Raw genomic sequence first — 13,544 nt, forward strand, 5'->3', positions numbered from 1 at the left:
TGGGGTCTCTTTGGGGGGAGAGGGGAGGGACAGTCGGCGGGAGAGCTGGAGAGGGATAGCCTGGGGAGAAATGCCAAATGTGGGTGAAGGGGAGGAAGGCAGCAAAGCACACTGCCATGTGTGTACCTATGCAACGGTCTTGCATGTTCTGCACATGTACCCCAAAACCTAAAATGCAATAAAAAAAAAAGAGTAGAGATGCTGAAGCCAGTCTGCCTGGTTTCTTTTGTGACCTTGGGCAGATTACTTGGCCTCTTAAATCTCAGTTTTTTATCTGTTAAGTGGAGATAATAGTGAGTACATTATAGGATAAGAATTTAACAAGTTAATATATGAAAAGCTTTTAGAACTTTACCTAGAACTAAATAAGCTCTGTAGAAGTGTTTGTTTTTATTTAATGCTATTTTCTAGAGTCAGCTGATTATATTTTTGAATAACCTTTTTATCTTTTCCCCATTGTACAGATTCAGTTCATCTTACCTCAAATACAGAAATAGTCCCTGGATATGTGCCCTAACTACAGTCATACCTTTATATCCCTCCCTCACTCTAATTCCAGAATGACTTTTCCTAAGCGTCAAGTCTGTGCATATTATTTCATTTCCTAAGGACATTCAATTGCTCCCTAACCCTCACTAAAATGTTCAGACATATTAGTATGGCATTCATGTCATTCCCAATTTTTTCTGATCTTTATTTCTAGACACATTTTGCATGACGTTCTTCACATTCCCTTGCTGCAGCTATATGAAAATGATGTGATAATCTATCTAGTCTTCATCCTGAGTTCCTAGTGCAGACCTTCTAAAACTCTCTTATTTCCTAAGTGATAAGAGTGTCTTTTTTATACAAATGAGATGACTTAGGGTGAGCACCTAGATAGGTTTAGAATATAGGCAGGCCACCAGGAAGGCCAACCATGTTATTAGAAGGTTACGACCCTGGGCCAGCCAACCTCTGGGGAGAGGGGGGGTGTTGAAGATTGAGTTCAGTCATGTAGACAACCATTTAATCAGTTGTAACTATGTAATACAACTGTAATAAAAATTATGAACATTGAGGCTAAGGATCACTTCCTGGTTGGTGAACACATTGATGTGCTGGGAGTGTGACATGCCTGATTCTGTGAGGGGAGAACACTAGGTATTTATTCTTAAACTTCTCTTATGTGACTTTTTACTGGTTTGATCTTCCTGTTTTGTATTCTTCAAATAAAACCATAATTTTAAGTATAGCATTTTCCTGAATTCCATGAGTTGTTCTAGCAAATTATTGAACCTGAGGAGTTTGTAAGAACCTGTACCTCTTACCAGATGGCAATAAATTTAAGACTGCTATACAGAAATCGTGCCAGAGTTTCCAGCTTGCCTGACATGCTCTGCAGAATTGGGACTCAATACTGCAACATTAACTCTTACCTGAATTTCCAGCTGGCCAACCTGCTCTACAGATCTCAGCCTTGTAGCCCTCACAACCATGTGTGCCAATTTGTTAAAATAAATATCTCTCTTTTTCCTGCTACACACACACTATGGGTTCTACTTCTCTATGGAACACTGACTAATGCAGAAGAAGTATGGGTAACCTGGGGACCGTCAAAGTAAGAGGAAAGTTTCTAAAGTAAAAATCGTCTTGTTGGGTATTATCTCCTTTAACGTGTACGGGTGTTCCTAACTCTGGTTGGTGAGTGCCAGGACTGAATTGCAGTACACCTAGCTGGCGCTGACACAGAATAACAAGCTAAGTCACTTTTTTCTAAACTGGCTCGTATTGCAAGGTCTTATTTAAAACTTTACAAAGTTTTACAAAGCCTTTACAAAGCTTTCCTAAACCTTTCATAAAAATTGACTTGCTCTTTCATTCCTGTGCCTCCTTTGTTGAGTGTATATGCACCTTTATATGACATTCCATTAGTCAGATGTATAAGAAATACTACTTTATTTTCTCTAGCTGACATTCAAATTTTGCAGTCTTCTCCCATTCAAGCTTGCCTGCAGAAATGTAGGCTGTCTTTCTTGGAACTCCCACTTAAGCATGCGCTGTCATTCCTGGATATGAAGCAGTGCCAGGGCAGGAGTGGGAAGTGGGTAACCTCAGTTCACACAGGTTGTCCTTCTTAAGGAGTCCCTTAAATCTACTGAATTTTGGAAACTTCCCTTCCACACCTGGGAAATGGCAACTTTGAAAAGCTGCCAGTGGGGTAGATGAAGAGCTCAGTTTTGAGATATCTGTGGTTTTTCTAAGTGACAAATCCAATAGGCAATTGGATATTTAATCATTGACTCTATATCTATATATCTATATGGATATCAAATATTAGATACTACTGATGAGTACTTCTTTAAGTGTTGGGGATCTAGCCTTGAACAAATAAATATAGCACACTTCTTCATGGAAGTTCAATCTAGCAGACATTATTCTGAAGTTTAGATCTGGATGAAATGGAACACCTTGAAGGTAAAAGCCAATAAACAGAATAGTAGGAGGAAAGAAACAAGAGAGATCAAATGACTGATGAAGCAAGGCTCTAAAGGAAGAGAGACTGATAGAGTTAAGGGAATGAATGGTTGCTTTGGTCTTCTACAGATGACGGGTCAACTTATTGTTAGACTAGGGTATAGCAGACAGGAATTTAACCAGTTTTGGAGTTTGCAGATGGAGATAGGAAATAGAGAAGAAACATGAGTTATGGTCCACATGTTTTTCAAAATGTAAGCAAATTATTTTCTGAGAATGAGAAAGGCTGAGGTTCAATGGAGGACTTCAAATAAAATGTGGAGTGTATTTGCAATAGTCATTGAGAGCATTGGAAAAGAATGCTGTCAAGCACAAATAAAGGAAAACACAATTTATATGAACCCCATTTGCCAGCGTTATGTGATTTTTCACTAAGCTGGTTTAGCAGATAAAGTGCAGAAGCAGAGATATGACTGGTAGGAACATGTTGTATCATCTTATTCCAAAGGACTTGTCACTGCAATTTGTATAATAAGAAGTGCTTGATAATCTGTGATGGAATTATTAATTACTTAAAATATAGAAGGATAAAAAATCTTTAAATATATTGTTGTACTACCCATATCACAAGGGAGAAATCAGATTATGACTCTAGCATAGAAAATGTTGCTATCAAGGTTATTATAGTGTAGATTTTATTGAAAAAAATGAGAATGTTAATTCTAAGTAAGTTATATTAATACTTTATACTTTTATTTTGTATAATAATATATACATATATGTATATATTCCCTCTTTTTCTCTCAAATTAAAAAAAGCCTCCTTCTGATAATAGACATTCTTGTTTTCTTTTCCAACATTCTTAATTTCTTCCTTCTTTGTCACCCTTATTTTCACCAGGGACTCATCTCATTCTTTTTTTTTTTAATTGCATTTTATGTTTTGGGGTACATGTGAAGAACATGCAAGATAGTTGCATAGGTACACACACGGCAATGTGTTTTGCTGCCTTCCTCCCCTTCACCCACGTTTGGCATTTCTCCCCAGGTCATCCCTCCCCAGCTACTCCTCCGCTGTCCCTCCCCTATTCCCCCCAATAGACCCCAGTGTGTAGTACTGCCTTCCCCGTGTCCATGTGTTCTCATTTTTCCTCACCCACTGATGAGTAAAAATATGTGGTATTTCATTTTCTCTTCATGTGTCAGTTTGCTGAGAATGATGTTCTCCAGATTCATCCATGTCCCTACAAATGACATGAACTCATCATTTTTTATTGCTGCATAATATTCCATGGTGTATATGTGCCACATTTTCCCAATCCAGTCTATCATCGATGGGCATTTGGGTTGGTACCAGGTCTTTGCTATTGTAAACAGTGCTGCAATGAACATTCGTGTGCATGTGTCCTTATAGTAGAATGATTTATAGTCCTTTGGATATATACCCAGTAATGGGATTGCTGGGTCAATTGAAATTTCTATTTCTAAGGCCTTGAGGAATTGCCACACTGTCTTCCACAATGGTTGAACTAATTTACACTCCCACCAACAGTGTAAAAGTGTTCCTATTTCTCCACATCCTCTCCAGCATCTGTTGTCTCCAGATTTTTTTTTTTGATAATCGCCATTCTAACTGGCGTGAGATGGTATCTCAATGTGGTTTTGATTTGCATCTCTCTAATGACCGGTGATGATGAGCATTTTTTCTTATGTTTGTTGGCCTCATGTATGTCTTCTTTTGTAAAGTGTCTGTTTATATCCTTTGCCCAATTTTGAATGGGCTTGTTTGTTTTTTTCCTGTAAATCTGTTTGAAATTTTGGATATCAACCCTTTGTCAGATGGGTAGACTGCAAAAATCTTTTCCGATTCTGTTGGTTGCTGATTCACTCTATTGCCGTGCAGAAGCTATGGAGTTTGATTAGGTCCTATTTGTCTATTTGGCTTTTGTTGCCAATGCTTTTGGTGTTTTGGTCATGAAGTCCTTGCCTACTCCTATGTCCTGAATGGTTTTGCCTAGATTTTCTTCTAGGGTTTATATGGTGCCAGGTCTTATGTTTAAGTCTTTAATCCATCTGGAGTAGATTTTGGTGTAAGGTGTCAGGAAGGGTCCAGTTTCTGCTTCTGCACATGGCTATCTATTGATAGTTTCGGCTTCCTCCTGGTTTAGGCTTGGTAGGACACAGGTGTCCACGAATTTATCCATTTCTTCCAGGTTTATTAGTTCATATGCATAGAGTTGTTCGTAATATTCTCTGATGATGGTTTGAATTTCTGTGGAATCTGTGGTGATTTCCCCTTTATCGTTTTTTATTGCATCTATTTGGTTGTTCTCTCTTTTCTTTTTTATCAGTCTGGCTAGTGGTCTGTCTATTTTGTTGATCTTTTCAAAAAACCAGCTCTTGGATTTATTGATTTTTTGAAGGGTTTTTCATGTCTCTATCTCCTTCAGTTCTGCTCTGATCTTCGTTATTTCTTGTCTTCTGCTAGGTTTTGAGTTTTTTTGATCTTGCTTCTCCAGCTCTTTCAATTTTGACGATAGGGTGTCAATTTTGGATCTCTCCACTCTTCTCATATGGGCATTTATTGCTATATATTTTCCTTTGGAGACTGCTTTAAATGCGTCCCAGAGTTTTTGGTATGTTGTGTCTTCATTCTAGTTGGTTTCGAAGAACTTCTTTATTTCTGCCTTCATTTCATTGTTCATCCAGTCAGCATTTAAGAGCCAGTTGTTCAGTTTCCATGAAGCTGTGCTGTTTCTGGGTTTGTTTCTGAATTCTGAGTTCTACCTTGATTGCACCATGGTCTGAGAGACTGTTTGTTATGATTTCCATTGTTTTGCATTTGCTGAGGAGTGCTTTACTTCCAATTATGTGTTCGATTTTAGAGTAGGTATGATGTGGTGCTGAGAAGAATGTATATTCTGTGGATTTTGGGTGGAGAGTTCTGTAGATGTCTATCAGATTTGCTTGTTCCAGGTCTGAGTTAAAGCCCTGGATATCCTTGTTAATTTTCTGTCTGGTTGATCTGTCTAATATTGACAGTGGAGTATTAAAGTCTCCCACTATTATTGTGTGGGAGTCTAAGTCTCTTTGTAAGTCATTAAGAACTTGCCTTATATATCTGGGTGCTCCTGTATTGGGTCCATATATATTTAGGATCGTTAGCTCTTCTTGTTTTATCGATCCTTTGACCATTATGTAATGACCTTCTTTGTCTCTGTTGATCTCTGTTGCTTTAAAGTCTATTTTACCAGAGATGAGAATTGCAACTCCTGCTTTTTTTTGCTCTCCATTTGCTTGGTAAATCTTCCTCCATCCCTTTGTTTTGAGCCTTTGTGTATCCTTGCATGTGAGATGGGTTTCCTGGATACAGCACACTGATGGGTTTTGGTTTTTTATCCAATTTGCCAGCCTGTGTCTTTTGATTGGTGCATTTAGCCCATTTACATTTAGGGTTAATATTGTTATGTGTGAATTTCATACTGCCATTTTGATGCTAGCTGGCTGTTTTGCCTGTTAGTTGATGAAGATTCTTCATTTTGTTGATGCTCTTTAGCATTTGGTATGTTTTTAGAATGGCTGGTACTGGTTTTTTTTTTCTATGTATAGTGCCTCTTTCGGGAGCTCTTGTAAAGCAAGCCTGGTGTTGACAAAATGTCTGAGTACTTGCTTGTTTGCAAGGATTTTATTTTTGCTTCACTTATCAAGCTCAGTTTGGCTGGGTATGAAATTCTGGGTTGAAAGTTCTTTTCTTTAAGGATGTTGAATATTGGCCCCCACTCTCTTCTGGCTTGTAGCATTTCTGCTAAGAGATCTGCTGTGAGTCTGATGGGGTTCCCTTTGTTTGTGACCCGACGTTTCTCTCTGGCTGCCCTTAGTATTTTCTCCTTCATTTCAACCCTGGTGAATCTGGCGATTTTGTGCCTTGGGGTTGCTCTTGTTTCGGAATATCTTTGTGGTGTTCTCCATATTTCCTGGACTTGCGTATTGGCCTGCCTTGCTAGGTTGGGAAAATTTTCCTGAATAATATCCTGAAGAGTATTTTCAAGCTTGGATTCATTCTCTTCGTCACATTCTGGTCCACCTATCAAACATATGTTAGGTCTCTTCACATAGTCCCACATTTCTTGGTGACTTTGTTCATTTCTTTTTGCGCTTTTTTCTCTAATCTTGGTTTCTCATTTTATTTCATTTGTCTATTCTTGTTATCCTTTCCTCGAATCTTTTTTCAAGGTTTTTAGGTTTTTTGCATTGATTTAGAACATGTTCTTTTAGCTCATGGAAGTTTCTCATTATTCACCTTCTGAAGTCTGATTCTGTCATTTCTTCACACTCATTCTCCTTCTAGCTTTTTTCCCTTGTTGGTGAGGAGTTTTGGTTCTTTGTAGGAGGCAAGGTGTTTTGGTTTTTGGTGTTTTTCTCCTTTTTGTGCTAGTTTCTTCCCATCTTTGTGGATTTCTCAACCTGTTGTCTGAGTAGTTGCTGACTTTTCAACTGGGTCTCTGAGTGGATGCCCAGGTTGTTGATGATGAAGTATTTCTGTTGCTTAGTTTTCCTTCTAACAGTCTAGCTCCTCTGCTGTACAACTGCTGAGGTCCACTCCAGGCCCTGCTTGTCTGGGGTACACCTGTAGCAGCTGCAGAACAGTGAGGGATGCTACCAGTTTCTTCTTCTGCTATCTTTGTCCCAGAATAATGCCTGCCAAATATCAGTCTGATCAGTCCTTTTTGACGTGACTCTTTGGATATACAGGGGTCAGGAAGCTGCTTGAAGAGATGGACTGTACTTTATAGGAGCTCAAATACTGAGCTGTGAGCTCCGTTGGTCATTCAGGGCTGTTAGGCAGGTGCATTTATGTCTGCTGCAGCAGAACTTATAAATCCCCTTTTTTTTCTCAGATGCTCTGTCTCAGGGAGTTAGGGCTTTCTTTATGAGTATCCATTGCACTGACCTGCTTAGCTAGGGGGCAGTCTAGTCCCTAATTGCCTGCCGAGGCTCCACCCTTCTACTGTGGGGTCCGCCTTGTTTCCGTGGGCTTTGCCCTGCTGCTGTGGGCCCTGCCCTGCTGCCGTGCACTCTGCCGTACTGTCATGGGCTTCACCCTGTTGCTGTGGGCTCCGTCCTGCTGTCATAGACTCCTCCCTGTTGGCAGAATCTCTCTGTTATGGTGGGTTGCCTCGGCAATGGCAGGCTGCATTAGCAATATGGGATCTCGGTAGTGGCGGACGCCCCTCCCCCACAGAACTGCACCATCCTGGATTCAGCTGTGTCTGCAGTGAAACTCTCAACCCCAAGCATTTCGAATTGCTGTTTTGTTTGTCCCTGTGGGGTTGGGACCCGCCGAGCCTGATCACCTGGCTCCCTGCCTCAGAGCCCTTTCTCTCTCTCTTTTTTTTTTAAGTTGAGCAGTTGACTCTCTCCCAGGTGTTTTAGTTGCCTGCTCAAAGGGCACCGGGATGTGTGCGATTTCCTATGCAGCGACCCACTGCAGCGGCTCAAATGTCACTTCCCAGGAATCTCCTGGTCTGGCTCTCTGACCAAGTCCTGTTTAATCAGATGGATATGCTAATCTGCCCTCCCAAATCTCAGATTGTCAGTTTAACAGGGCACCCAGACCAGCGCGTTTTGTGTGGGGTGCCGCTGCTCTGCGGTGCCAGCTGAAACAGCGGCGCAAGCTGAGAGGGCTGCGCTGGCGTCCTGTGTCTCTCCTACTCCTGGGAATTTCCCCGTTCTGTGGGCAACAAAGATCCGTCTGGAAATGCGGCTAGGACTCACCCTCTGCGCCTTCACTGTGAGCTACAATCCTGAGTTGTTCCTACCGCACCATCTTGGAATCATCTCATTCTTAATACTGGAAAAGGTGAGCCATTTCTAAGACACACACACACACACACACACACACACACACATATATATATATAAATATATTAAATATATGCATATGTACACATATATGTTGTGTGTGTGTGTGTATATATATATTTTATTCTTTAAAAAAAAGAAGACAAAGAAATAATTGGAAGTTTCCTACCATCCCATTCTTTTCCCCATTAACCACTGAAAACATTTTGGAGCACTGCCTTCCAAACTTTTTTCTACGCATATTCTCATTCTAATATTTCCTCCTTTTCTCTCTAATTAAATTTTTAAAAACCTTCCTTCTGATAATAGACATTCTTGTTTTCTATTCTACCATACTTAATTTCTTCCTTGTCACCCCTGTTTTAACCAGGTACCCATCTCATTCTCAGTTCTGGAAAAGGTGAGCCATTTCAAGCCAGTAAGTTCATGGCATTTTCCTAGTGACTTATTGGCCCAAAGATGTGCATATGATTTCAACTGGATCAATCATATTAAAGGGAAAAAGCTCCCATTTCATGCTTAGGGAGTACTTTTTCAATGTTAACAATTTCAGTAAGAAATGATTATACTTTTTTGCTATTAGCTTAAGAGATCCATGAACATTGAAGTCCTTGCATGACCCAACTACTTTTTCTTCCCTAAAGTTTCTCAATACACATATAGACAAAAATTATTTCACAAAGTAATGGAAAGCATGTGGCTGTGGTCTTGCTGTAATATGGATGACATAAGAAGAACTTCCTCAAATAGGGAGGTAACATTTGTGTCTTCCTGTGAATGTAACCCAAGCTGTCCTCTTGTATGACTGTAGGAGATTGCATTAATGGCTTGACTCTTCACTTCTTCCTGTATCCACCAATTTTGCCATGTGACTTGAAGTTTCTACCCAAGTGGAAGTATATTTCTTCACTCCTTGATTCTGGGTTTGGTCATATGACCTGCTTCGCCAATAAAATGAAGTGGAATTGATGGGTGGGCCAGCCTTGCATTTTTCTGCTTTCCCTCTTATTTCCCTTCTGTAAAAAGAGGCAGCTAGGTTAGCCTGCTTGTCTCAGGAGAAAGACAGGACACTTATGGAACAAAGGCATTCCCAGCTGAACCCAGACAACTTCCCTTCAGTTTCAGATTCTGGAGTCATCCTAACTATAGTAGTACCTAGAACCATCCAGCAGATCCCAATTTAGATCATTCAACTCTCACACAATTTATCAGAATAAATGTTGCTTAAAGCTGCTGAGTTTTGGCGTGATTTGTTGTTGAGGATCTGTGTAGCAATAGCTGATTGATACATTGCACTTCCTGGAATTTTCATGGAAATGATAGGGGAAAGAGTAAGAGAAAGGTGGAGACTTTTGGGGAGTTTTCTCTTCCTAGAAGCTTTTGACAAAATAGCATAGACATTTTTCTTTATCAGTATATGTAGCACTACCATGCTAATTTTAGAATGCTGGTAGTTTCTTTACTAAATTTTAAAAAGTTACAACACAAAGAAAAGATAAACATAAACTGGAAAAAGATAGCAGCATTATGACAAGCAAAATTCTGTTATCCTTAATATCCAGAGTCTTGCAAGTCAGCGAGCAAAAGACGAAGAGTCTAATGTTTTTTTTTAATATTAAAACAATTTTTAAATGGCTTTGTTATTATACCATAGTATGAATATACTATAATTTATTTAGATTTACAATTCTTCTTAGTTATAAGGAGTAATATATAGATATTTTATACATAGAATTTCCAGGTATACACATTAAAGTTTTTGTTATATATTTCCAAATTGTCCTCTTAAAGTATGTACTAGTTTACATTCTTATTAACAGTATATGAGAAAGCCCATTTTCCTATGCCCTCCTCAGCATTGAAGTTTAGTGATCTTTATAATTTTTACAATTTAATGGGCAAAGCATTTATCTTATTAATTTCATCAGCATTGTTTATTCTGAATGAGATTGAGAATATTTTCCTATTTTTAAAGTTTGTTTTATTTCTTCTGTGAGTCTTCTGTTAATGTGCTTTGTTCGTTTCCTTATTGGACTCTTCATCTTTTGCTTGCTGATTTGTAAGACTCTGGGTCTTATAAGGATAACACAACTTTGCTTGTCATAATATTACTGTCTTTCTCCAGCTTATTTTTATCTTTCCTTTTTGCCATGACGTTTAAAATTTAGTAAAGAAATTACCAGCATTCTAAACTGTATCTAGTCAACAATCTTTTCCTTTTATGGCTGTTAGGTTTTACATTTTATCTACAAATGCTTTTTACATCCAAAAAATACAAAATGATTCACCCATGTCTTCTAGCATTTGTTTTTATTTTTAAAAATTATTTATATCTTTGATTCATATGAAATTTATTTTGAAATAAGAAGTCAATTATGTTTCTTCTTTATTTGCAAATGGCTAGTGTGTTATTCCAACCTTATTTATTAAATAATCCCCTTTAATCCTACTGATTAGAAATGGATAAAATTTTTGTAATTACATAGATTCGTACTCACAGATTCTCTGTTTTATACCATTGACTGATCTGTCAAATCCTGCTGAATCAAATTTTAAAACCACTTGTATGTTTAGTTGCTTCACAGTGCTTTTCTTCTCTGGAATTGTGCAGACTATTCTCCAACATTTATTTCTCTGCAGGATATTTAGAATAATAGTGTATGCACAGAAGAGCATCTGGAAGCCTAAATATCAGTTATTAAGTATGATTATTCCTGAAGACAGTGATTAGAGAGTAGCATCTTCAACTGGTTACATCACATGTCTATCTTTTTTGAACTTAAAGGCACAGATAAATATTAGTTTAGTTGTAAAGATCAACAAAGATTTTAAAAAATAAACAAACATGAAAATATTGCAAGCAGAGAAAGTATCTGTGCCTTGTAGAGTTTTTTTTACTTGATTCCCTTGTGTTTTCCATATATACAATAATTTTATCTGTCAATAATGATGATTTAATTTTCTCCTATTCAATATTTATGGTTTTTACTTCATTTTCTTGTTTAATTGCATTTCTTAGAATTTCTAGAACCATGTTAAATGAAGTGACAGTAGACTTTCTTTTGTTTTATCCTTCAATATAATGGAGTACTTTTAAAATTTCACCATTGAGCATGACCCTAGCTTGTCTGCTCTTACTATTTTATTAAACTTTTTTATTTGAAAAAATAAAGCTTTAAGTATCATTCAATTCTACACTGGCAACTTCACACTTAAATTAATGAAAGTTTATAACCATGTAAAAAACAGGTTTAACAGTCTTATACTATAGCATTCACTGATGCGCTAGTTAAATTAATAATTTCTTAGGCTCTAAAAGTTATATTTCAGTCTATCAGCAGATAAGCTTAATAGTAAAACATTTTCTGATTATTCTGCATTTTTGTCTAACAACTAGTTCAGTTAAAACTTTGCAGGTACTAATTTGTCTTAAAAAAGAGAGTCCTTTTCAGTCTCTATAAGTTCTCTACCCCTTCCTTATGAAAAATCTTTACTTAGGGTAAAGGCAAATTGGTTCTAATAATTTACTATTGAGAGGCCCTCCAGATGAACGCAAGTGTTTCAGCGCAATTCAGTATTTAAGCTTTATTTTTCAACCCTCACGGGCTGTGCATATTGTTTGCTTCACTGCTTTTACCAGTGAGTCTTGAGGAGTGTGAATGTATTCCTTGAACCCAATAGGTTTTATGCATCACACTTTCTTTGTCTGAACAGCTGTGTCATTGCACGCTACACACAAATGTCCACATAAATGTCACAAGCCATTAAAATTCAGAAATTAGGGTAGACTTTCATATGAATCTAAAATAAACTAAATAACTGAGAAAACAAAATTAAATATCTATGTTTATTAGATAAATGAAGCTTTGGAAAATTTTCTTTTCACTTCACCCCACCCTATTGTTCCCCCACTTCTGTGGTTACAGTGGTTAAAAGGACAGCTGTGGAGACAACTGTGTATGGGGAATGCAACTGACTTCTCACGCATGGCTGCCCAGATGTGCTCCTCTCTCAGGGATGTGGTGCCTGCTTCTGTCTAAACAATGTGGCTTGGCATTCTTTTATCTTTAACAGTGATGAGGAAACAAGTTGACAAATACAACATCATTTCCTAAATGTTTATTCATTCTTTGATTCATTCATTCAACATTTATGAGGGAATGCCTACAAAATTTTAGGTATATTGTTTAGCAAGAGATGCTTAAAAGCTCATGGAAGAGTCAAACAAATGAAGTAATTACAAATCAGTGTGGTGACAATAGAAATAAGCAAGGTACTATTAGGAATGCCCACAGGAGTCATATTCTGGCCTGTAAAAGGATGTTTTCCCAGAAGAGGCAATGCCTGTGGCTAGTCTTGAGGGACTGGTGTGAATTCCCTAGACAATGGGGGTGGTAAATGCAAAGGCTGGCAATTGAGACCAGGGGCTGAGAGTGCTGGCAAGAGCCAGCTTCATTTGCAAAACAAGGAAATAAAGTATTCTTTAAAAAGTCAAAAAAAAAAAAAAAAAAGAAAGAAAGAAAAGTAGGCTGAGCAATCCCTGTCTCCCACAAAAGTGTCCCACATCCTAATAAGGAAAACATATAAATACGTTACTTCAATAACCAAAGAGACTTTGTAGATGTGATTATGTTAAGATCTCCAGATGGACAGATAGGCCTTGATTATCCAGGTGGACTCAGTGTAATCACAAGGAATCTTATAAGGAGAAGGCATTGTGATGATAGAAACAGAGGATGAAATAATCCATTTAAAAGACAGAGGAAGGGGCTAGGGGCTGTGGGATTGGGAATACAGGTGGCCTCCGGTAGACAAGAAAAGCTGGAAAATAGATTCTCCCTACAGGCTTCAGAGGTATCACAGCCTGGCTGACACCTGGATTTTTGCCTGAGTAGACTCATTTTGGACTTCTGACGCCTGATCTGCAGGAGAGTAAATAAATTTGTGTTGCGTAAGCCACCAAATTTGCAATAATTTATTAAAGTAGCCACAAGAAAGTAATATATGAGGTCATCAAGAACCTTCCATGCTGTGTGTGTTCGTTCTTACATTACTATAAAGAAATACCTGGGATTGGATAATTTATAAAGAGGCTTAATTGGATCATGGTTCTGCAGGCTTTTCAGGAAGCATGGTGCTAACATCTGCTTGGCTTCTGAGTGTGGGGCTGTTTTAGAGGGACTTCCTGGGATCTCCGGTTTTCCCACCTCAGGCAGCTAGGGACCA

The sequence above is a fragment of the Callithrix jacchus genome, chromosome 2 (genome assembly GCF_049354715.1).
Source record: "Callithrix jacchus isolate 240 chromosome 2, calJac240_pri, whole genome shotgun sequence".
Lineage (NCBI taxonomy): Eukaryota > Metazoa > Chordata > Mammalia > Primates > Cebidae > Callithrix > Callithrix jacchus.